This window comes from Triticum aestivum, chromosome 4B, assembly GCF_018294505.1.
Source record: "Triticum aestivum cultivar Chinese Spring chromosome 4B, IWGSC CS RefSeq v2.1, whole genome shotgun sequence".
Taxonomy (NCBI): Eukaryota; Viridiplantae; Streptophyta; class Magnoliopsida; order Poales; family Poaceae; genus Triticum; species Triticum aestivum.
The window spans coordinates 650,272,827-650,298,729 of NC_057804.1; the positions used below are offsets into that span (position 1 = coordinate 650,272,827).

The following is a 25,903-nucleotide window of genomic DNA, read 5'->3' on the forward strand; positions in this document are numbered from 1 at the left end:
CCCCTATAAATAGAGGGGTGAGGGGAGGGCAGCCGCACCACCCTCCAAGGCGCAGCCCTCCCCTCCCCAACACCTCTCCTCCTCCGTTGTGTGCTTGGCGAAGCCCTGTCGGAGTACTGCTTCTCCACCATCACCACGCCGTCGTGCTGCCGGTGGAGCTGTCTTCCTCAACCTCTCCTTCCCCCTTGATGGATCAAGAAGGAGGAGACGTCTCCCGTCCCGTACGTGTGTTGAACGCGGAGGTGCTGTCCGTTCAGCACTTGGTCATCGGTGATTCGAATCACGTCGAGTACGACTCCATCATCACCTTGCAAGCTTCCGCACGCGATCTACAAGTGGTATGTAGATGCAAACTCACTCCCTCGACTCGTTGCTTAGATGAACTCATAGATGGATCTTGGTGAAACCGTAGGAAAATTTTTAATTTTCTGCAACGTTCCCCAACAGCCTGCACGTAGGAGTAGGCACCTCCGTTGTAGTAGGAGTCGTCGTCGACGGTGACGTCTGGCTCCTGGGCTCCCACATCTGGTTGCGACAACCAGGTAGAAGGGAAAGGGGAAAAGGGGGAGAAAAGCAACCGTGAGTACTCATCCAAAGTACTCGCAAGCAAGGAGCTACACTACATATGCATGGGTATATGTGTAAAGGGCCATATCGGTGGACTGAACTGCAGAATGCCAGAATAAGAGGGGGATAGCTAATCCCGTCGAAGACTACGCTTCTGGCAGCCTCCGTCTTGCAGCATGTAGAAGAGAGTAGATTGAAGTCCTCCAAGTAGCATCGCATAGCATAATCCTACCCGGCGATCCTCCCCTTGTCGCCCTGTGGAAAAGCGATCACCGGGTTGTCTGTGGAACTTGTCTGGGTGTGTTTTATTAAGTGTCCGGTTCTAGTTGTCATAAGGTCAAGGTACAACTCCGGGTCGTCCTTTTACCGAGGGACACGGCTATTCGAATAGATAAACTTACCTGCAGGGGTGCACCACATAACCCAACACGCTCGATCCCATTTGGCCGGACACACTTTCCTGGGTCATGCCCGGCCTCGGAAGATCAACACGTCGCAGCCCCACCTAGGCCTAACAGAGAGGTCAGCATGCCGGTCTAACTCCTATGGCGCAGGGGTCTGGGCCCATCGCCCATTGCACACCTGCATGTTGCATGGGCGGCCGAAAGCAGAACTAGCCCCCTTAATACAAGAGCAGGCTTACGTTCCAATCCGGCGCGCGCCGCTCAGTCGCTGACGTCTAGAAGGCTTCGGCTGATACCACGACGTCGAGTGCCCATATCTTTCCCGCGTAGTTGGTTAGTGCGTATAGGCCAGTGGCCAGACTCAGATCAAATACCAAGATCTCGTTAAGCGTGTTATGATGAAGCAACTGCGAACGCCGGCCAGGGCCAGGCCCACCTCTCGCCTAGGTGGTCTCAACCTGCCCTGTCACTCCGCCACAAAGATCCACACAGAGGGCCGTCGGGACAAAGGTCCTTTCAGCCCCCAATCCATGAATCACTCGCGGGTACTCTTCAAGCCGACCCGACTTTAATCACCATCTGTAGTATGTATATATGTATAGTATATACCCGTGATCACCTCCCAAGTGATCACGGCCCGATAGTATAGCAAGGCAGACCGACAAGAATGTAGGGCCAATGATGATACACTAGCATCCTATACTAAGCATTTAGGATTGCGGGTAAGGTATCGATGATTGTAGCAACAATGACAGGCTATGCAATAGAATAGGAGTAACGAAAAGCAGTAACATGCTACACTACTCTAATGCAAGCAGTATAGAGGAGAATGGGCGATATCTGGTGATCAAGGGGGGGGGGCTTGCCTGGATGCTCTGGCAAGGAGGGGTCGTCAACTCCGTAGTCGAACTGGGGGTCGCCGGCAGTCTCGGGGTCTACCGAAAAGAAGTAACGGAGGGGGAACACAATAAATAACAGAGCAATCAAAGCATCACAAAGCATAACATGGCAATACGCTATGCTAGGTGTGCCCTAGCGCGGCAGTAGGTGGTACCGGCGAAAGGGGAAAACATCCGGGAAAGTATCCCCGGTGTTTCGCGTTTTCAGACAGATGAACCGGAGGGGAAAGTTGCGTGTTTGCTATGCTAGGGATGTGTCGCGGACGAACGGGCTGCGTATCCGGATTCGTCTCGTCGTTCTGAGCAACTTTCATGTACAAAGTTTTTCCATCCGAGCTACGGTTTATTTTATATTAATTTTTAAAAGATTTAATCATTTTTAGAATTAACATAATAAGAAAATGTAATTATGACATCAGCATGATGTCAGGGTGATGTCAGTGGTCAGCTTTGACCGTTGACCAGTCAAGCTGACGGGGGGTCCCACATGTAATAGTCTGTTTAGTTAGCAGGCTAGTTAACAGAGTTAATTAGTTTACCTAATGATTAGGTTAGTCTAAACAGAATTAATTAAGTTAATTTAATTGGTTAATTAATTAATATTTTATTTATTTATTTATGCTTGAAGATATATTTTTTTAATTCTAACGGGGGCAAGGCCCATTGTTAGTGACTAGCTAGGAGGGGGTTAGTGCTAAACTAACCCCCAATTAGCAGGGGCCTGCCTAATCTGGCAAAGGCGCAACCGGCAGGGGCTACGCCCGCGCACAGACGGGGGCGCCGGCGCGGCAGGCCGGCCGGGAACGGCGGCGAGCGGCATGGCCCGGGAGCATGAGGGACGGGCACGGGGCTGCGCAACCGGAGGGTCGGGCACGAGCGGGGAGACACCATGCGGTAAGAGGCACGCCGCGCACGAGAGCAGAGCTCTGGTGGTGGCGACGACGCAGGAAAGGATGCGGTCCGGGCGGCCGGCGCGCGTGCGGGTGGCGGTGAGCGAGGCCATGGCCGAAGTGGCCGGAGCAGGGGAGGAGGAGGAGTTGCCGGGGGCTCACCACGGGGCCGTGGGGTCTAGGCAGCGGTGCTCGGGGAGGAAGACGGGGACGATGTTCCGGCGAGGAGAGGGACGAGGAGGCGAGGAGGCAGTCCGGTGGTGGACGGCGTCGGGCGGTGGTTCGGTGACGGAGAGGTCGAAGACGATGGCGTCACGCGAGGTGGTCCCGGGCGACGGCGAGCGCTGGGCGTCGGGGCGCGGTCGCGGGCGCGTCGTGTGCGGGACGGCGCGGGCGCGCGGTGATGGGGGGGTGGTCCGGCGACGGGGTGTGTGCAGGGCGTCGCGAGAGAGAGGGGGGCGGTTTCATCCCCGATCCATATCGGATCGAGGGGGAGGTGAGCGTAGTGGGGGGCGAGTGGGGAAGATATTTTCGAGGGAGTGCGGGGGTGTCGGTGGGGTTTTCCCCGAGTGGGGGATATGGAGGAGGGCGTGGGGCGCCGGCTCGGCCAGGTGGGCCGATTGGGCGGCCCGGTGGCCTGCTGGCTAGCTGGGCCATTCGGCCCAGGGGGAGGGGGATTTCTTCCCTTTTCTCTTTTGTTTAAGTTTTACATTTTTATTTTGTTTTCTGTTTTATTTATTTTAGTTAGCAAAACAGCTTTACAAAAATATAACCCCTATTCCTAAATTAGCATAATGACATAGGCCACCTACTCCAAAAAGTTTGGTTATTATATAAAGTAGATTAACATTTGCTTAGCATTTAAAAGTATTTAAAATAATTGTTTTGCTGCTGTTTTACTTACTATAGTGCATTTAAATACTTTACAAAAGTGTGGTTTCTTCACCAATATTTAATATGGATTATTTCGCTCACTCCGAACATTTTAGTTTTAATATTTAAAAACTTTTTTGTTTGCTTGATTTTGAATTTGAATTCGAACCGTTCTTGGACTAACGTGAGATTAGCAACAGTAATCGAGGTGACATGGCATCATTAGCAGAGTTTCACTGTAGCCTAATTATCCGGGCGTCACAATTCTCCTCCACTACAAGAAATCTCATCCCGAGATTTAAGAGGGGGGCAAGGGGGAAGTTCTGGTTACGATATGCTAACGGATCTTCTCGAAGAAGTTAATCCCATTCGTTGATGTCTTCAATTCTTTATTCCAATGCATCATGATGAAGTCGTCGTCCTTTCTTCGGGGAACTCCATCGTACTTACGCATAGGTAAGGGGCAGCCCCACAACGATAGGATGTGATAAGGGAGAATCATCTGGGGGGATTCCAAGAGTGATCATATGAGTATCTATCGAGTTGAACAAATGAAACACATCGAGAGCAAAGTAAGACGGGGCAATAAGAAGCTTCAAGCGGATAGGCAATCGTTCGTTGCCTGATACGAAATGTGACAGGGATTCAGAGCAATGGGAAAGTATTGCGTCTGGTACCAGAATAGATCACTAGGCAGGTGGCCCGTGAATCACATACGAAGTCAAGCACGAGGAATAACTTCGACAACAGGGTGTATAGGAGAGTCAGGTTTTCATCCTGTGGAACTGTGGGTTATGGGCCCACCATGTGGGTTGAAAGTAGGAAGGGTGGTGACATCTTGCACAATCATGTAAGTAAGGCATGTCAGAGGATAGCCCGTCAGTTATGTCGGCAACAACATCGATACCAAGCGCGAGGGACGAAGAGAACCATTCTCCTGCTCGTTGAACAAGGCGGACCATTAGGCAAAGTTCTCGTCCATCGATGGTTACCGGAATGTCATCAACAATAGTAACAGGGTATTACCAACACGATTGTACACCTAGGTGTTTACATTACCAGAAAAATATTACTGCTTAGATCATATAGATCACCAGAAAGGTTAAACAAATCAATGAAAAGGAAAAGGTGACCATCAGATTAAACAGAACAATGGAAAGGTAAATGTGTTTAAACGCATGTTTCAGGAATATATCCTTCCCAAGGACAAGCAGAGCATGATATCCATGACAGGATAGAAAGTAGATAACCGTTTAGGTAAGGAGAGACGAATTCCATGACATAACCCAAACAACGGTATTTGGATAATGGACAAAGAAAAGTTAGCATTGTTCTTCAAATGCTCTTATTGAAAATCGGAGTACCACAAACATGCTTCGGGGTAGCATTGGCAAGGTCCTCAAGCAAAGGTCAGACTCTGGATACACGAAGGATCCATCAGGAATAACTTATAGAATAAGTCTTACAATTTCCTCATGGAAGAATGGATAACCTTGTTGAAAAGGAAACTATAACAATAGGGCCTCCGGCCAGGTGTGCTAGGCATGACATCACCTTATCGGGTCATGTAAAGATGTTATAACTCCAGGAAATATGTTCCAACCATCATACCTGACCAAGATTCGGATCTGAATGGTGTCAGGATACCTCAGACTCAGGATGTCTGAGGAGAAAAGGTGCAACACAAATTATCGAGATGACATTGTAAGATTCTCGGGAATTAAACTATGGAAGCGAGTTTCGAAACAAGAGTTCATCATCAAACCAGGGAGAGAATGAGGAGGTGGCTGATGAACTCAGCGACAATTCATTGTGATTTCCAAAACGATGGATTTCCACAATTATGTGAACAAGGAGATAACATTAGTCAGATCAAATGATACAATGATGTATGCTCGAGGAAAACATACACAATTTACAATGATTGAAGGGTGCCCCCGAAAATCTGGAATAGGTAGCACGATCAATGTTTGAATGATGATTCAATAAGCAATAGACTTAGAATGAAACTACCGACCATTAACTCCAAAGCAAAGGGTTGCTAGAAGTATAGAACTCAAGCAACATTATTAGCATATTGGTATCCTGGTTAAAAACAACACGGGGACCAAGGAAGAATGGTGATGGTGAGAAGTATCACTATACCAAGAATCCTTAAGAGGTGGAGTAATCCTCATGACAATCTTGACATAAAAGATGGTAATACTCCAAGCTAAAGAAGAACAAATGCTGGATAGCAAGGAACTCAAGGTATAACACAGAACACGAACAAGTTTGTGTTGGAGGGAAGGCAATAAAGTGGTCGATGACAACACAAATCATCGAGGGCAAGGATGGTATTTCTCATCATGAATTCAATTGATATCCTGGAAGAGCTCTGAATGCTGATGATGATCATAACAAATTTTGTCGAGAGGCTTCACGAAGAAGCAATCGAACAACGACTACATCAAGCAAAAGGACTGATGCAGCGAAAGGTCAATGGAACCATGGATACGGCACCAACTTGGAACCAAGCTTGCTCTTCAAGGTGAAGCAACTGGACAAGGAAGATCGACGTAATCCTGGCTCATCGTCAAAAGTTGTGCTCCAAGAATAAGGACCAGGTAGCACAGTTAAAATTAGCAAGATAATGATGTAGCCGATCAGGCTAGGAATGACGTGATCGGGTACAAACTCGTAAGTAAGGAAGATTACTAAGAGTTGTTGAACCGTAGTGCGGACTTGATTCATTTATTGGGGTACTCGAGTGACTAACCACTCAAAACCCAGGAAAAATTGGAATCAATGAGAATGTAGTACTTGACAAAGAACTCATAACAAGTTATGCAGTTCCATGACAATCTCGAGATACTAGGGGGTAATACTCGACAACAGACCAAAGTAAAGGTTGGACATGTGTAATGATCCAAAGAAGACAAGTGCTTAAACTTGCTCGGGAAATGGGATCAAAGAAGAACATATGGTCGGAACCACGATTGCAAAGGATCAATTCACCGATACCAAAGGATATTATATCAAGGAAATAGTTATTATTACAAGAAGCTTCCATGATAGGATCTACAGCGTATCCATGGGCATGAACACAAAGGTTCAAGGTCGACTCCCACTTCCTCAATGCATAACCTCCCATTCACCTCTCGTATTTCGAAAATGACATTAGTTGTTGAACATTTTACCTAGTGCAATACCAGATAAGTATGACCAGTGAAATCTTTCGGGTTCACACGGATTAGGGAACGCGTAGGTTCAACCCATCAGGGCATCTTAGGAACAGATACCACAAACTTCGGAGTAAATGGTACAAGCTCAAAAGTAGAGTATGGTTATCAAAGCAGAGGATACAAATTTCCAACGGCATTATATATCAGGGAAAGAACTTCTCGAGGTTTCTGTATACGAAGGACACTGTCGGATGATATTACAACAAAGGATCCGACGGTCCATAGCGGAGCTGATGTGAGTATCGGTACACAAGCAGAGGAAGAAACAATGCGAAGGCATTGGATTACAGAAGCAACTGACTAATTCAAGGCTCAATGTAAAGAATCATGATTTCTGATTCAAGGGATCAGAACAAACGCTCTGATTAAGGATGGGTAAGCTGAATAGACTTAGGGGTACAATCGACAACAATTTGATTGGTCGATAAACATGTCATGTTCAAAATGACATCTTAGCCGGAAAGATAATTTTAAAAGAATCAACCGATGATTGCGTGCATTTGCACTCATGTTTGAATCAATAGGATCAAAATGACGGTGTCAAAGGAGACTAATGAATGTTGCTGGACCTATGGGAAGCATCCATAATGCAAGCAGACAAGTATATGTAGAGCAATAGTTTTAAAGAGGATTCTCGAATGATCAGATAGAATTTCAAAGTATCATATGAAACATATGAACAACTGGGGATGGATGAATACTCGATAAGTGCGAGTAATTATTTGCAGGGGTATTCATGTGGTAAAGAACTACAAGGCAGTAGAGACAAGGTATTCTCATATCAATAGAGAGCAAGATCAACTGGGGATAAAAGTAAGAACGACAGGTGTATGTATTTCTCCATAGGGATATTTCGATGGTAGGGAATTGCAAAAGCAACAAGCACAAAGTCTCGAGAGAACATCAGAGTGTATCTTTGGAATCTTATGGTGTAGTTGGCGATCGTCTAGACTGAAGGGGCTCTCCGGGAGAAAGTATTATCGAGAACCTAGAGTCAGAGTTAGTAAAATCGTTTAACCCGAATAGAAGAGATGTCAGAGTCCCAGAGTATAGGTCGAGGAATAAAATATCCTACTACCACCCAATGGCGACGTGGGTCCGTAAGACACACAGCCATGTTAGTAAAAGTTTTGCAAAGACTAGACTCAACTTCGGCCAAGGAGTTTGGAAGGGAGATTCCTACAAGCAGTCGGCTCTGATACCAACTTGTGACGCCTCCGTTTCAATCGTACACTAATCATGCACACAAACGTGTACGATCAAAATCAGGGAATCACGGGAAGATATCACAACACAACTCTAAAACATAAATAAGTCATACAAGCATCATAATACAAGCCAGGGGCCTCGAGGGCTCGAATACAAGTGCTCGATCATAGACGAGTCAGCGGAAGCAACAATATCCGAGTACAGACATAAGTTAAACAAGGTGCCATAAGATGGCTAGCACAAACTGGGATACTGATCGAAAGAGGCGCAGGCCTCCTGCCTGGGATCCTCCTAACTACTCCTGGTCGTCGTCAGCGGCCTGCACATAGGAGTAGGAACCTCTGTTGTAGTAGGAGTCGTCGTCGACGGTGACGTCTGGCTCCTGGGCTCCCACATCTGGTTGCGACAACCAGGTAGAAGGGAAAGGGGAAAAGGGGGAGAAAAGCAACCGTGAGTACTCATCCAAAGTACTCGCAAGCAAGGAGCTACACTACATATGCATGGGTATATGTGTAAAGGGCCATATCGGTGGACTGAACTGCAGAATGCCAGAATAATAGGGGGATAGCTAATCATGTCGAAGACTACGCTTCTGGCAGCCTCCGTCTTCCAGCATGTAGAAGAGAGTAGATTGAAGTCCTCGAAGTAGCATCGCATAGCATAATCCTACCCGGCGATCCTCCCCTCGTCGCCCTGTGGAAAAGCGATCACCGGGTTGTTTGTGGAACTTGTCTGGGTGTATTTTATTAAGTATATGGTTCTAGTTATCATAAGGTCAAGGTACAACTCCGGGTCGTCCTTTTACCGAGGGACACGGCTATTCGAATAGATAAACTTCCCTGCAGGGGTGCACCACATAACCCAACACGCTCGATCCCATTTGGCCGGACACACTTTCCTGGGTCATGCCTGGCCTCGTAAGATCAACACGTTGCAGCCCCACCTAGGCCTAACAGAGAGGTCAGCACGCCGGTCTAACTCCTATGGCGCAGGGGTCTGGGCCCATCGCCCATTGCACACCTGCACGTTGCATGGGCGGCCGAAAGCAGAACTAGCCCCCTTAATACAAGAGCAGGCTTACGTTCCAATCCGGTGCGCGCCGCTCAGTCGCTGACGTCTAGAAGGCTTCGGCTAATACCACGACGTCGAGTGCCCATATCTTTCCCGCGTAGTTGGTTAATGCGTATAGGCCAGTGGCCAGACTCAGATCAAATACCAAGATCTCGTTAAGCGTGTTATTATGAAGCAACCGCGAACGCCGGCCAGGGCCAGGCCCACCTCTCACCTAGGTGGTCTCAACTTGCCCTGTCGCTCTGCCACAAAGATCCACACAGAGGGCCATCGGGACAAAGGTCCTTTCAGCCCCCAATCCGTGAATCACTCGCGGGTACTCTTCGAGCCGACCCAACTTTAGTCACCATCTGTTGTATGTATATATGTATAGTATATACCCGTGATCACCTCCCAAGTGATCACGGCCCGATAGTATAGCAAGGCAGACCGACAAGAATGTAGGGCCAATGATGATAAACTAGCATCCTATAGTAAGCATTTAGGATTGCGGGTAAGGTATCAATGACTTTAGCAACAATGACAGGCTATGCAACAGAATAGGAGTAACGGAAAGCAGTAACATGCTACACTACTCTAATGCAAGCAGTATAGAGGAGAATAGGAGATATCTGGTGATCAAGGGGGGGGGCTTGCCTGGTTGCTCTGGCAAGGAGGGGTCGTCAACTCCGTATTCGAACTGGGGGTCGCCGGCAGTCTCGGGGTCTACCGGAAAGAAGTAACAGAGGGGGAACACAATAAATAACAGAGCAATCAAAGCATCACAAAGCGTAACATGGCAATACGCTATGCTAGGTGTGCCCTAACGCGGCAGTAGGTGGTACCGACGAAAGGGGGAAACATCTGGGAAAGTATCCCCGGTGTTTCGCGTTTTCGGACAGATGAACCGGAGGGGAAAGTTGCGTGTTTGCTATGCTAGGGATGTGTGGCGGATGAACGGCTGCGTATCCGGATTCGTCTCGTCGTTCTGAGCAACTTTCATGTACAAAGTTTTTCCATCCGAGCTACGGTTTATTTTATATTAATTTTTAAAAGATTTAATCATTTTTAGAATTAACAGAATTAACAGAATAAGAAAATGTAATTATGATGTCAGCATGATGTCAGGGTGATGTCAACGGTCAGCTTTGACTGTTGACCAGTCAAGCTGACGGGGGGTCCCACATGTAATAGTCTGTTTAGTTAGCAGGCTAGTTAACAGAGTTAATTAGTTTACCTAATGATTAGGTTAGTCTAAACAAAATTAATTAAGTTAATTTAATTGGTTAATTAATTAATTAATATTTTATTTATTTATTTATGCTTGAAGATATTTTTTTAATTCAAACGGGGGCAAGGCCCATTGTTAGTGACTAACTAGGAGGGGGTTAGTGCTAATCTAACCCCCAATTAGTAGGGGCCTGCCTAATCTGGCAAAGGCGCAACCGGCAGGGGCTACGCCCGCGCACAGACAGGGGCACCGGCGCGGCAGGCCGGCCTGGAACGGCGGCGAGCGGCACGGCCCGGGAGCATGAGGGACGGGCGCGGGGCTGCGCAACCGGAGGGGCGGGCACGAGCGGGGAGACACGATGCGGTAAGAGGCACGCCGCGCACGAGAGCAGAGCTCTGGCGGTGGCGACGACGCAGGACAGGACGCGGTCCGGGCGGCTGGCGCGCGTGCGTGTGGCGGTGAGCGAGGCCATGGCCGAAGTGGCCGGAGCAGGGGAGGAGGAGGAGTTGCCGGGGGCTCACCACGGGGCCGTGGGGTCTAGGCAGCGGTGCTCGGGAAGGAAGACGGGGACGACGTTCCGGCGAGGAGAGGGACGAGGAGGCGAGGAGGCAGTCCGGCGGTGGACGGCGTCGGGCGGCGGTTCGGTGACGGAGAGGTCGAAGACGATGGCGTCACGACGGCGAGCGCTGGGCGTCGGGGCGCGGTCGCGGGCGCGTCGTGTGCGGGACGGCGCGGGTGTGCGGTGATGGGGGGTGGTCCAGCGACGGGGTGTGGGCAGGGCGTCGCGAGAGAGAGAGGGGGGCGGTTTCATCCCCGATCCATATCGGATCGAGGGGGGAGGTGAGCGTAGTGGGGGGCGAGTGGGGGAGATATTTTCGGGGGAGTGCAGGGGTGTCGGTGGGGTTTTCCCCGAGTGGGGGGATATGGAGGAGGGCGTGGGGCGCCGGCTCGGGCCAGGTGGGCCGATTGGGCGGCCCGGTGGCCTGCTGGCTAGCTGGGCCATTCGGCCCAGGGGAGGGGGGATTTCTTCCCTTTTCTCTTTTGTTTAAGCTTTACATTTTTGTTTTGTTTTCTATTTTATTTATTTTAGTTAGCAAAACAGCTTTACAAAAATATAACCCCTACTCCTAAATTAGCATAATGACATAGGCCACCTACTCCAAAAAGTTTGGTTATTATATAAAGTAGATTAACATTTGCTTAGCATTTAAAAGTATTTAAAATAATTGTTTTGCTGTTGTTTTACTTACTATAGTGTATTTAAATACTTTACAAAAGTGTTGTTTCTTCACCAATATTTAATATGGGTTATTTGGCTCACTCCAAACATTTTAGTTTTAATATTTAAAAACGTTTATTGTTTGCTTGATTTTGAATTTGAATTCGAAGCGTTCTCGGACTAACGCGAGATTAGCAACAGTAATCGAGGTGACATGGCATCATTAGCAGAGTTTCACTGTAGCCTAATTATCTGGGCGTCACAATTCTCCTCCACTACAAGAAATCTCGTCCCGAGATTTAGGAGGGGAGCAAGGGGGAAGTTCTGGTTACGATATGCTAACGGATCTTCTCAAAGAAGTTAATCCCATTCGTTGATGTCTTCAATCTTTATTCCAATGCATCATGATGAAGTTGTCGTCCTTTCTTCGGGGAACTCCATCGTACTTACGCATAGGTAAGGGGCAGCCCCACAACGATAGGATGTGATAAGGGAGAATCATCTGGGGGTATTCCAAGAGTGATCATATGAGTATCTATCGAGTTGAACAAATGAAACGCATCGAGAGCAAAGTAAGACGGGGCAATAAGAAGCTTCAAGCGGATAGGCAATCGTTCGTTGCCTGATACGAAATGTGACAGGGGTTCAGAGCAATGGGAAAGTATTGCGTCTGGTACCAGAATAGATCACTAGGCAGGTGGCCCGTGAATCACATACGAAGTCAAGCACGAGGAATAACTTCGACAACAGGGTGTATAGGAGAGTCAAGTTTTCATCCTGTGGAACTGTGGGTTATGGGCCCACCATGTGGGTTGAAAGTAGGAAGGGTGGTGACATCTTGCACAATCATGTAAGTAAGGCATGTCAGAGGATAGCCCGTCAGTTATGTCAGCAACAACATCGATACCAAGCACGAGGGATGAAGAGAACCATTCTCCTGCTCGTTGAACAAGGCGGACCATTAGGCAAAGTTCTCGTCCATCGATGGTTACAGGAATGTCATCAACAATAGTAACAGGGTATTACCAACACGATTGTACACCTAGGTGTTTACATAAGCAGAAAAATATTACTGCTTAGATCATATAGATCACCAGAAAGGTTAAACAAATCAATGAAAAGGAAAAGGTGACCATCAGATTAAACAAAACAATGGAAAGGTAAATGTGTTTAAATGCATGTTTCAGGAATATATCCTTCCCAAGGACAAGCAGAGCATGATATCCATGACAGGATAGAAAGTAGATAACCGTTTAGGTAAGGAGAGACAAATTCCATGACATAACCCAAACAACGGTATTTAGATAATGGACAAAGAAAAGTTAGCATTGTTCTTCAAATGCTCTTATTGAAAATCGGAGTACCACAAACATGCTTCGGGATAGCATTGGCAAGGTCCTCAAGCAAAGGTCAGACTCTGGATACACGAAGGATCCATCAGGAACAACTTATAGAATAAGTCTTACAATTTCCTCATGGAAGAATGGATAACCTTGTTGAAAAGGAAACTATAACAATAGGGCCTCCGGCCAGGTGTGTTAGGCATGACATCACCTTACCTGGTCATGTAAAGATGTTATAACTCCTGGAAATATGTTCCAACCATCATACCTGACCAAGATTCGGATCTGAATGGTGTCAGGATACCTTAGACTCAGGATGTCTGAGGAGAAAAGGTGCAACACAAATTGTCGAGATGACATTGTAAGATTCTCGGGAATTAAACTATGGAAGCGAGTTTCGAAACAAGAGTTCATCATCAAACCAGGGAGAGAATGAGGAGGTGGCTGATGAACTCAGCGACAATTCATTGAGATTTCCAAAAAGATGGATTTCCACAATTATGTGAACAAGGAGATAACATTAGTCAGATCAAATGATACAATGATGTATGCTCGAGGAAAACATACACAATTTACAATGATAGAAGGGTGCCCCCGGAAATCTGGAATAGGTAGCACGATCAATGTTTGAATGATGATTCAATAAGCAATAGACTTAGAATGAAACTACCGACCATTAACTCCAAAGCAAAGGGTTGCTAGAAGTACAGAACTCAAGCAACATTATTAGCATATTGGTATCCTGGTTAAAAACAACACGGGGACCAAGGAAGAATGGTGATGGTGAGAAGTATCACTATACCAAGAATCCTTAAGAGGTGGAGTAATCCTCATGACAATCTTGACATAAAAGATGGTAATACTCCAAGGTAAAGAAGAACAAATGCTGGATAGCAAGGAACTCAAGGTATAACACAGAACACGAACAAGTTTGTGTTGGAGGGAAGGCAATAAAGTTGTCGATGGCAACACAAATCATCGAGGGCAAGGATGGTATTTCTCATCATGAATTCAATTGATATCCTGGAAGAGCTCTGAATGCTGATGATGATCATAACAAATTTTGTCTAGAGGCTTCACGAAGAAGCAATTGAACAACGACTACATCAAGCAAAAGGACTGATGCCGCGAAAGGTCAATGGAACCATGGATACGGCACCAAATTGGAACCAAGCTTGCTCTTCAAGGTGAAGCAACTGGACAAGGAAGATCGACGTAAGCCTAGCTCATCGTCAAAAGTTGTGCTCCAAGAATAAGGACCAGGTAGCAGAGTTAAAATTAGCAAGATAATGATGTAGTCGATCAGGCTAGGAATGACGTGATCGGGTACAAACTCATAAGTAAGGAAGATTACTAAGAGTTGTTGAACCGTAGTGCGGACTCGATTCATTTATTGGGGTACTCGAGTGACTAACCACTCAAAACCCAGGAAAAATTGGAATCAATGAGAATGTAGTACTTGACGAAGAACTCATAACAAGTTATGCAGTTCCATGACAATCTCGAGATACTAGGGGGTAATACTCGACAACAGACCAAAGTAAAGGTTGGACATGTGTATTGATCCACAGAAGACAAGTGCTTAAACTTGCCCGAAATGGGATCAAAGAAGAACATATGGTCGGAACCATAGAAGACAAGGATTTTTGGGATAGGAGATAAGCTATACAAGATTAAGATAGTTGTGGAGCCACCAGTAGAAGAACTGGACCAAGATGATCTTCTGGATGAGGATATTGACAAAAGCAAAGAGAAAGAAGTGCAGCAAAATACCAGCTGTGACAATGGAGCTGGAGGCTCTCATCACACTGTTAATGCAACATCCTCTCAATCTGGAGGAAGTGGCTCCACACCTGGGACATCTCGTCAGGGCAAGCAGAATGTGTTGGCATACCTTCAGCAACTCCAAGACCCCATTTCCATGGAGGAAAGTTTCAAAATGCTGCAAGAAATGGAAATTGGGGATGAGGAAGATGAAGATAATATCAGCATGCTTGAGGATCAGATTGGAGTTGAAAAAACTAGTGAGAATCAAGAAGAGATAGTATTCAGTCCAAATCTCTCACCCAATGATGTTAAAGTCCCACTAGTGCAACACAAATGGGGCCCAATCCAGGCACGAAGGAAGAGCAACAAGATTGATATAGGTGGAAGAACCATCATGGAAATTGCTGTGGGATCAAAAAAAGTTCAAAACCTGGAAGAGCCTAAATCTACACACAAAGGTACAATTAAGAAAAATTCCTTTGAAAACTTTCAAGATCCTGCATTTATTTCTATAGCTAAGATGGTTGGAGTAGAAATTGATGAACATATAGATACTTATGCTTATGTAGTCTCTAGAAATATGATCCCTAGAAGGCCTGCAGGGCCATCTCCCCTGGGAAAAAATTTAGATAATGATAGAGACACAATTAATAACCCCGGTCATAGTTCATTAGAGGGTGAACATGTGGTTGGAAAACAGTCCCTGGATAAGTCTACTAGGCTAGATAAACCAGGATCTGACATGGGATCCCCTACTACACCTGAAGGGTTAAAAGGGATCTCCAATGTTGTAGATGATCAGAGTGCCATCTGGACTAAAATTTCCAAATATGGGCGAGGCAAGCACCCCAAGAAAAAACCTCTTAGATGAATTGTTTGTTCTGGAATATTAGGGAGATTACTACCCCAGGTAAAATGACTTGTATTATTGATACCCTAGCCAAAACAAATGCTAGTATTGTTGCATTTCAAGAGACCAAAAAAGAGGAGCTATCCCCTGCTTTCCTCAAATCCATTAGTGGTAATAAAAACTTTCTCTGGCATCACCTCCGTGCTGTGGGCACTTCTGGAGGGGTTCTAGTGGGTGCTGATGCAGATATATTTGAGGTCCTCCATTGGATCTCCTTGAATTTTTCTGTCACCTGCAAACTTAAAGTCAAATCTAGTGGGATATGCTTTAGAGTTATAGCTGTATATGGTTCCCCATATGAGGAAGGCAAAGATGATGTCATCTCTGATCTTCATAGCCTTTTTGTAGATGAGCAAATGCCCACTCTAATAGGAGGGGATTTTAATTTAGTTAGATACCAGCAGGATAAGAGTAATGGAAATATCAATCACCATTGGGCAGGTAAATTTAATGCCTGGGTGGAGATATGGAGCCTGCTGGAAATTAGGATGTTAGGTAGGAAATTCACCTGGGCTAACAACCAGGAGAATAACATTATGACTACAATAGACAGGATCTTCTGCATCACTGAGCTGGAGGCTATTTTTCCTTTATGTACTTCTCAAGCTCTCCCTAGAACTGGGAGTGACCACACCCCCTTCTATGGGATTCTGGACTAGGAAGCAGGCCTAGGCCCTCTAGTTACAAGTTTGAAAAATGATGGTTGTTACATAGTGAATTCAATGAGCTGGTCATTAAGAACTGGACTGCCCCAGTTAATAAGGCTAAGCCAATAGATATTTGGCAAGAGAAAGATTTAGGAAATTTTCCAAGGGTTGGAGTAAGAATGTAGAAGCAGCAATTAGGAAGAAAAAAGCTGCCCTCACAGAAGAATATGATGAGCTTGATATCAAATCTGAAACAACTGTCTTTCTGATGTGGAGAATGCTAGGATGAATAATATCTTACTAGAACTCCAGTTTATTTGGATTAAAGAAGATACCAAAGCCAGACAAAGGTCTAGGGATAGAGACATTCTAGAAGGTGATAGAAACACCAAGTACTTTAATGCAGTAGCTAATCAGAGGAGAAGGAAATATCTCATTAATTCCCTTGATGGTCCCAATGGCCCTACCTCTGACACCAAGGAAATGTTAAAAATAGCCTCTGATTTTTACAAAGATCTTTTTAAAAAAGAAGATAGAGGTGGATTTAGCTTGAATCAGGATTTTTTTCTCCTCTAAGGAAAAATTTTCTGAAGACATGAATAAGTCACTTCAAGACCCATTCACTGAAAAAGAAGTTAAGGAGGCCATATTTGGCTCATACTCTGAAGGAGCACCTGGTCTAGATGGCCTCTCTTTCCTCGTTTTACAAGAATTTTGGGAGATAATCAAACATGATGTTATGGCTCTGTTTGATGACTTCCATGCTGGCAACCTAGATATTTATAGATTAAATTTTGCCATGATTTCCCTCATTCCTAAGGAGGAGGATGCTACCAACATGAGGAAATTGAGGCCTATTAGCTTACTGAATTGTATTTTTAAAGTCCTTACAAAAGTTCTGACCAATAGGCTTGCTGTTATTATGAGCTTCCTCACCTCTAGTAACCAGTCTGCTTTCATTAAAGGGAGATATATCCTAGAAAGTGTAGTGACTGCACATGAAGTGTTGCACTCCACTTTTCATTCTGACAAAGTGCTTAAACTAGACTATGAGGAGGCCTTTGATAAGGTCAACCTAGATTTCTTGCTGGAGATCCTCCATAAGAGAAACTTTGGTCCTGTATGGATTAAATGGATTCAACAAATCACACACAATGGCTCTGTAGGGGTCAAGGTGAATGGGGTGGAGAGTGACTTCTTCATTACCAACAAAGGGTTGAGACAAGGGGAACCTATATCCCCCCTTCTTTTTAATATTGTAGTAGATGTTTTGACTAGGATGCTCATCAAAGCTACATCTCATGATCTAATTAAAGGGCTCTGCTCTGATCTCATCCCTGGAGGGGTGATCTGTTTGCAGTATGCAGATGATACCATCCTCTTCATGGATGAGGATGAGTGTAAAGCAACCAACTTGAAAATGATCCTGACTTGCTTTGAAAAAGTTTCAGGGATGAGAATAAACTATGCAAAGAGTGAACTCATTCCATTGGGTGTTGAGGGAGACAGCTTATCCCCTTTTGTTAATATCTTTGGATGTACTGTAGGTATGTTTCCAATAAAATACCTAGGAATTCCTCTACATTATGATAAGCTGGGAAGGGAAGATATTCAACCCCTCATTGATAAAATTCTGAAAAAGATGGCTAGTTGGAGAGGAAAACTGCTTTCCTATTCAGCTAGACTAACTCTGATCAAGGCCTATTTGGCTAGTATTCCTATCTACCTACGGTCCTTCTTTAAGTTTCCCAAATGGGCTCTTGACTTAATTAATAGTCAGCTTGCTCATTGTTTGTGGAGTGACTTTGAGGGGAACAGAAAGCTCCATCTAGCCAATTGGCATTTGGTCTGTATGAAAAAAGAGCATGGTGGACTTGGGGTCCCTAATATTAAAGACCTCAATTTATGTTTGTTAGGCAGCTGGATCAAAAAGATATGCCCAGGGTGAGGGCAAGATCTGGAAAAGATTGTAGACAACAAATATCTTAGGAACTCTCCTAATATATTTGCCTGTAGACCACGAGCTTCATCCAAGTTTTGGCAAGGAGTTATGTGGGCTGCTAAAGCTCTTAAATTTGGTTATAGATGGGTAGTAGGGAATGGGAGAAAAACCAGATTCTGGGAGGATATATGGTTTGGCACTTCCTCCCTCTCTGTCCAGTTCTGGCCACTTTATACTATCTGTCATCAACAGTGTGTTACTGTTTCTGATGTTTGGGATGGGGACATTATCAAACTTACATTTAGAAGGGTGTTTTCCCCTGCTATGAGGGAAGAATGGTACTGCCTCGAACAAATCATAAAAGAGACTATCCTCACTGGAGATGAAGATGCCATGATCTGGCAATATGAATCCAAGGGGGTTTACTCTTCCAGTTCTTTATACACCATCATTAACTTTAGAGGAGTGAAACCTGTCTTTATACCTTCAGTTTGGTCTATTATTGTGCCACCCAGAGTTCAAGTTTTTCTCTGGCTTCTGGCTCATAACAAACTGATGACTAAAAACAATTTGCTTAAGAGGGGGATTGACAAAACCCCTGGATGCCTATTCTGCTCTGATCAGGAAACAATAGATCATTTGTTTTTTGATTGTGTAGTAGCAAAATGCATCTGGACTGAGGTCTCCTCCTTTTTTCTGTTGATTTAGGGTCTAGCTATTTCTCCATTGCCAAATTTTGGCCTGCAGTCAAAAATCATGAAGTGCTAAATGCCTTTTGTGCTTGTGTACTGTGGTGCCTATGGAAAGTTAGGAATAAACATGTTTTTGATAATGCTATATGGTCTGATATTAAACAGATCTGGTGGCTGGTCTGGAGGACACTCAAAAAGATGGATGGTCCTATACTGGAAGGATTTGTAGGAGAAAATGCAGAGGATGCTGTACTGGATATCCTGCATCCTCAAAGCCCCCTTGCAGCTGACTATGGGGTGAAAATGGGGCTGGTGGACACTGGAGGTGTCTCGCCAATACATTTCCTCCCCAAGCTAGCTTTTGGGATCCACAGGAGCAGCTTCAGGAGCCCTGACAGTTCAAGGCCAAGCGCGGCTCCAGAGAAGAAACCAGCTCAAGCAAACTCCAGCCCTGCCTCGCCGCTGGATTGGCCTGGCACCCCGACGCAACCTTTCAAAAAGATGAAGTGGGGAATCCTGGAGCAGATCAAAGAGGTTCACCTGATGCTTGCTGCTGAAGACATGAAGATGCTGGCTGTTAAGAATGCCCTGCTCCCCGCTGTGCCCCTGGGAGATTACGCTTAGTTTCCTTTCTTTGCATATCATAGGTGCCCGGCTTTGAGGGCTATGTAACGCATGTACTTGGCTGTGGGCCTTTAAAATTCCGATAAAAAACGTAAGGATTCTAATCCTCTAAAATTCCGATAAAAAACCTTTGATCGTAAAGTGGGCCTTGTAAAAATGCCAAATCCGGCTCCTCAAACACACGCGGGTGTGTGCGGGCACGTCCGTGGGCACTGACCAGTCAGTACACGGATGCAGACACGCGCGTCCGCGGGCACTCACCTACAGTCTACAAATCACGTCGTTCGCATCTGTGTGTCTCATATTCGATACCATATGTCAATACTAAAGCATGCAACATAGATAAAACTACGTAGATCATCAAACGGACATAGAAATGCACATTCTGATCATCAATGGAGCTCCAAAAGATCATCAAAGTTCACATCATCCACATAAACGACAAACAAGTTTAAACTACATTACTAAAAGCTTGAAATTAAAGGTGGAGACATTGGATCTTTCACTACTTCCTTGTCGGCCCTTTGCCCTTCTGGTCGACGGTGTAGCTGTAGGCGTCCACGGCTGGTGGTGGATCATCCTAGTTGTCGTTGAAGGAGGCATGGTCGTCGCCGTTGTCGGACGAGGAGTCGAAGAGGACGATTAGCCCTTTCAGCCGCCGGACTTCCCTATCCTGCTCCGGCTTCAGCTTCGCCACCCGTGTTGCTTGGCACTCTGACTTCTCAATGGCAAGCCGGGTCGCCTTGGCGTTCTTCCGGCGGAACTAGCGAGCGTCCATCTCCGCCGTCGTAAGTGGCCGACGGTAGACCCAAGCGAGGAGCCGTCGCGTCCCTCTCCCTTGCCAGCTACCTCTCACGGCATGCAGCGCGCCTACAACTCCAGCATGCGCGTTCGGGGCGGTGGAGTGGGTACTAACACCCACAACTGCCCTTGCGGAGCAGCGACCGGATGGGGAAGAGGATGACGGAGGGGCGGCGTGGACTGAGGAGCCAGCTCCGGCGCCCGCGCTACTTCGACGGGGGAGCGACGAGGGGGCAGGTCCGGAACTGCCCCCGTGTCCACCTTCGACCTCTCGAGGGCAATGCGGAGCCAGCTCCTCATCGACATCGAGGTTAGAGTTGGAGCGGTTGTCGGCGCTCGACATGCTCGCTGGAGTCATCGGAGTGGATCGGAATCGGAGAAATTGGAGGAGGGAAGAAGAAGAGACAGAGTGAGAAAGGAGAGTGGACTGAGCCAGGGTTTCGGATTGGGGATTTTGTGGGATGAAGTGGGGTCGGGGTTGGTCGGGCTGACGCGGCGGATGCTCCCGGGCAGCCCCGTATCCGCCCTACATTTGGGCTAGATATGAGGGGCGCTGGATAGCTCGGACGTTTGAGGCCGGTTTGAGGCACCCAGATGGGTCAAGTTTTTTAACCGGTTAGTGATTGGGCGACCTGCCCGAGCGTTTAAGAGCATCTACAGCTGCAGACACCAAATTCGGCCCCTCAAACGCTCGCGGACGCGACCGGGCGCGTCCGCGGGCACCGACTGGTCAGACCTCATACTTTGTGCTATGCATCTGACTACCTCATATTTCATCCCTAAATCCATAAAAAACATGCAAAAAAAAAACCATACGTGCTACACACATCATGCTAGCCACTACGCTTCGTCGTCGGAGATGTCCACTACTTCCATGCCGAGTGCCGGGTAGATGGGTGCGTAGGAGGGCTCCGGCTCCTCCTCATCCATTTACGTGAGCTTCTCTTCAATGGGCGCAGTGTGCTCCGCCTCCGCCTCTTGCAGGTGACAGCGGTTGGACTTCGTCTCCACCTGGAAGGAATCGAGGATTGACTGCTCCGCCTACAGTTGCGTCCCCCATGTCCTTCTCGTCCTCCTCTTGCTCTGCATCCTCCCCGCCATCCTCCTCCTCCTCCTCCTCCGGATCCCACCGCGTCCGAACTCCGAAGGTAGCCCCGGCGATCCGGGGATCACGCCTTGCCAGGATCTGCTGAAGGAGCTGAAGTCAGCGCTCCGGCGTGAGATATGGGTAGCTCCTTACCCGACGACGCAGTGGCATGGTTACTATTGGTGGCAGACGGCGAGCGGCCGATGGGTGGAAAGCGGCGGCGGCGAATGGGAGGGGATGAAATGTGGACGGGTAGGGTTTTGGTGTCCGGCGGTCGGCTTAAATAGCCGAGCTAGGGCATTACGCGGCCCGCCAAAGTGGTGACACGCGGCGCCATCGGTCCGATGGAGGATACGAGCTTAGGACCGCCGGGTTTCGGAGTGTTTTCCTACGGGACCCGGTCGTCCATCCGACGCGGCAGACGCGCTCAGGCCTCCTCATATCTGTCCTAAATTTGAGTTGGGTATAAGAGGTACCGGTCAACTCGGACGTTTCAGGCCAGTTTGAGGGGCCCAAATGGGTTGGTTTTTTTAATCGGCCAATGTCCCGGCGGCCTGCCCGGGCATTTGAGGCGCCTGGGTGTAGATATTGTTTTGCGGGTATATTATTAAGGTGTTTTACATGCAGCAATTACAATACACCTCAATTAACAAAAAGCAAAATGCAATGCACCTCAACTACAAAAGAAATGATGCAATGCCCCTGATGTTTAGGCTTAGGAACTGGACTTGACGTTTTGAGCCATTGGTCGTGTGGTGTGACTCCGTCTATATAGATCTGGGGGTTGGTGAGCGAGTCTGCATGCGTGGCGTAGGTTAATTAACTTTTTTTGTCTTTCATTTCAAGAATTCAAGTAGGAGTAGTATATATAGATCGATAGATGGCGTGATGTTAACTAAATGCACGCGTTCCCAAATGAACAACCGACAGGCAAATAGTAGTAGTCCTGGAGGGACAAATGGAACTCTGCCGTTTGTACTTACAAGCTCGAAAGAGAGATAATAAGTAAAAAAAAAAAAAAAAGAGGAGCATGTGCTCTGGGATTTGCTGGAGAGAGAGAAAGAGAGAGAGAATCAAAGGAATCACCTGGCCGGCTCCGTGATGTTTTTTTTTTTGCTTTGTCCCGTCTGTTCTGCATGTTTGGACGTGCGGTTTAGGTTGTCGTTTGTGCTGTCTGTCTGGCTCTACCGTCCACACCACACCAGTGCACCACCACCGCCTGCCGGCGCTTGTTAATCCCCTAATTAAGTGGTTGGTTAAGTACAAATTAACAAATCCCTCAAAAAAAAGTACAAATTAACAAATCCCTCAAAAAAAAAGTACAAATTAACAAAACCGCAAGTGTGGCAACCTTTTCTCGCTGTCGCGTGATTCTCCTCGATCTCCTCGGTGCGTCGCAGCTGCCCGCTTATTAGCGTACAACAGCAGTAGGAGTAGTAGTAAGAATAAGAACTCTCTTCCTTTTCAGGCTCCTGGTTCAGTTTCAACAGCAAAGAAGGGCTGTGGTGTCGGATCAAATCAAACCGCAGGTGCATGCACGTGTACGTACGAAGCACGCATGCAGCCAAGCGCACGTGTACCTACGTACTCGTTTTCTGTTGTTGGGGGAAGGAAAAGACAATGTGTACTGTTTTTTTTTTGCATGGAAAGACAATGTGTACTGGCACGGGCGGACCACTGCTTACTTTATCCGTATATATATATACTTACATAAAGTACGTACGCATGCTGCAGAAATACCGGTGTCTACAAAGACGCTTTGCTAATGTATAATACTACTTTCTTTACGGTCGACCGACCGGTTCGGTTGGGAGCCTTTTGCGCTTTGCAAAAGCCTACTAGCCTCTTTGTTTCTTTCCTGTACGATGAATGAAATTCCGGGCCTGCCTCGGTCGCTTTTCAACCCATACAGGAGGCAGGACCGTGTACGTGCAACATATAATTAAGCTAGCTGCTTATATGGTTTTGATTGATCAGTTAGGTTAGGTGCGTCCCTTCCTTTTGGCGCATGGTCTTTTGAAGATGATTAATAATTTGTGAGATGATGATTGTATGATGATCAGGAGGATCAGCTGATAATAAGTCGTCGTTAGCGGGCGGGCGAGGTCTATAATGCATGGCTGAGGTGGCGCGCGCGCAGACAAGCAAGTTGTTGAGCGAGGCATGCCCCGTCCGTCCGTCCACATGCGTTTGCAGGCTTAATTTCCTCTTGTGCTTGCTGCCCAGCTGCTGTTGGAGTGTCCCCGTCAGCCAACAGAAGCGTACGCCCGTCAACCGATCAATGAAATGTATATCCGGACGGAGTTGGTGCGGATTCGGTATGTATGATCCACGTGCCCGGCTCAACGTGCGTGCATGCATGCACCCAGCTCGATCCACCGCTTGACACCATCCGATCCACTACGATCCATCCAGCAGAAAAGATCGGTCGAGAGTGCAGCGAATTGGTTGCACGGCTTGATGAGTTCAGTTCAGCCAGTCAGTATAAAAACGTACGTGTACGTACTCCAGCGTATGCGATTAGCTCAGGCATCGTCATCCAAGTTGCCATGATAATGTACGTATATATTTGTGTCAAGTTGTAGGTGTCTAGCGGCGGGCGAGGCTTTGCTTGGCTGGGTTGCCATATGTGGCACCGTCAAGTCACAGATTAATAGACAGGCAGATCGCGCATGAGGCGTGCGGCTGACCCGTGCACGATGCGTCGCGTACAATGATACCGCTGGCTGCCACTGGATTATGGTCATGCACGTACGCAATACTATAAACCAAACACTACGCCGAAAGCAACAACAAAGTGTTGATCCCACAACAAAGAGAAAAAATCCAATAAAAATACACACGGAGAGAGAGAGGGGGGGGGGGGGGGGGGATGAGAAAGAAATGTCGCTGATTTGTTTTGTTTTTAGAGAGGGGGGACGACAAAATGTTGCTACTGATGGGCCAAGACTGTCGTTCGGTAGGCCCAAGGCCGACCAAAGCCAGGTTGTTAATTGTGGCCCATCCAGAAAAAAGAAGGGGAAACTAAAAAAAAGAAACGACGCCTGAGAGATTCGAACTCTCGCGGGGAAACCCCATGTACTTAGCAGGCACACGCCTTAACCACTCGGCCAAAGCGTCGCTTGGTGACCATCCTTCGAACGGAACTCTCTCAAACATATGCGACTACGCAAAGCACATGAGAGAGACAAATTGGTTGGAGAAAACCAAATGTAAGCATACAAGTTGTCAACATCTGGAACCAAATGTACTCCTTACTCTCCTAACAACCTGCTACCTTTGGGCTTTGGGCAGTACTGTCCCATAAAGGCATATCAATAACCAAGTCTCTCTCAGGTCACTTGCACAAGGAAATTGCCGTGCGGACGATCTTTCATGCACGATTTGTGCACAACACGTTTCTGAAGCCACCCAATTTTCTTAGTAAAGGCAATCCTAAACCATGGATTCCGAGCACCAGTGCACTTTCCAAGCATCCATTCACGGATTCCAACCATTGTTAACAAAAATCGAACAGCTTTTTACTAGTCGCTTGTCCATATGCGCCATCGGTCCATATTAGCTTTGGTTCATATTTTGAAATATATCTGTCATTTGAACTGTCTGGAAGAGCTCAACCATTAGGGAGGTCAAATATCTACAAGAACTTGAATCTGTACACTCTATTCAAGAGATACACACATTTTTTTAGTGTAGTGCAATTCGTGTTGAAGAGGACATAAGAGCAACTCCGTTAGCTGGAAAATGCCCTTTGGTTCCTGGGTGTATGTACACCCGATATAGAGAAAACTAATAATTATAAAAGTAAAAAAATGTTCATAAGTTTTTTTTTCAATAAGGTTGACTTTCTTTTGCACTAGCATATAATTTTTTGAATAAAAAACAACGTGACTTCATGGAAAAAATAGTAATTTATTGCTATATACAAGTCACTATTCACACTTTTTTAACCTCATTTTTTCGTTCTTAAGTCAACGATTTTTTTTTCTTTCGTGGGAACTTTTTTACGAGTACAATGAAAGGTCAAGTTTATTATTAAAAATTTCAGATTTTTTTGACTTTTTATGTAACTATTTTTTTCATGTATATACACCCAAGAACCAAGCGTTCCTTTCCTCCAATAGCTGCCTTATTTTCAGGGCAAGACAAAAAAACATCCAACAACAGCCCAACCACATTTTTTTTTGCATTTTTTGGGCAGCCCTAAAATGAGGCACCAAGTGTTGTATATTTTGCAACACGCGTGACTAGTTGTGGCCCCTCCGCCCGCCTGCCGAGTACTGAATCCAGGAGCGAAGTTCACCTCCACAATTCTTGCTTCAATCTTTCCCTTGTAAGATGGCTCTTGCGTGTTCGGTTCCGCACACAGCTCACCCAACCTCCTCGAGTGACCGTAGTTCTTGTCGGGCCTAGCTCGCCAACCTATCTAGCTTTGCTTTCATCAAAGCAACTGAGCTGGCCACCTCCCAACTGTTCCATGTACGCTCGACCATGGGTACAAAGTCATGATGGGTTCCCAACATA

General features: G+C 46.6%; 1 non-coding gene across 1 annotated transcript; it reads right to left on the reverse strand.

The window, feature by feature from the left end:
• Positions 1 to 24,417: 24,417 nt before the first annotated feature.
• TRNAS-GCU (transfer RNA serine (anticodon GCU)) lies at positions 24,418 to 24,499 on the reverse strand. Its single transcript has one exon. It is a non-coding gene; the product is annotated as a tRNA-Ser (tRNA).
• Between the last annotated feature and the right edge of the window lie 1,404 nt (positions 24,500 to 25,903).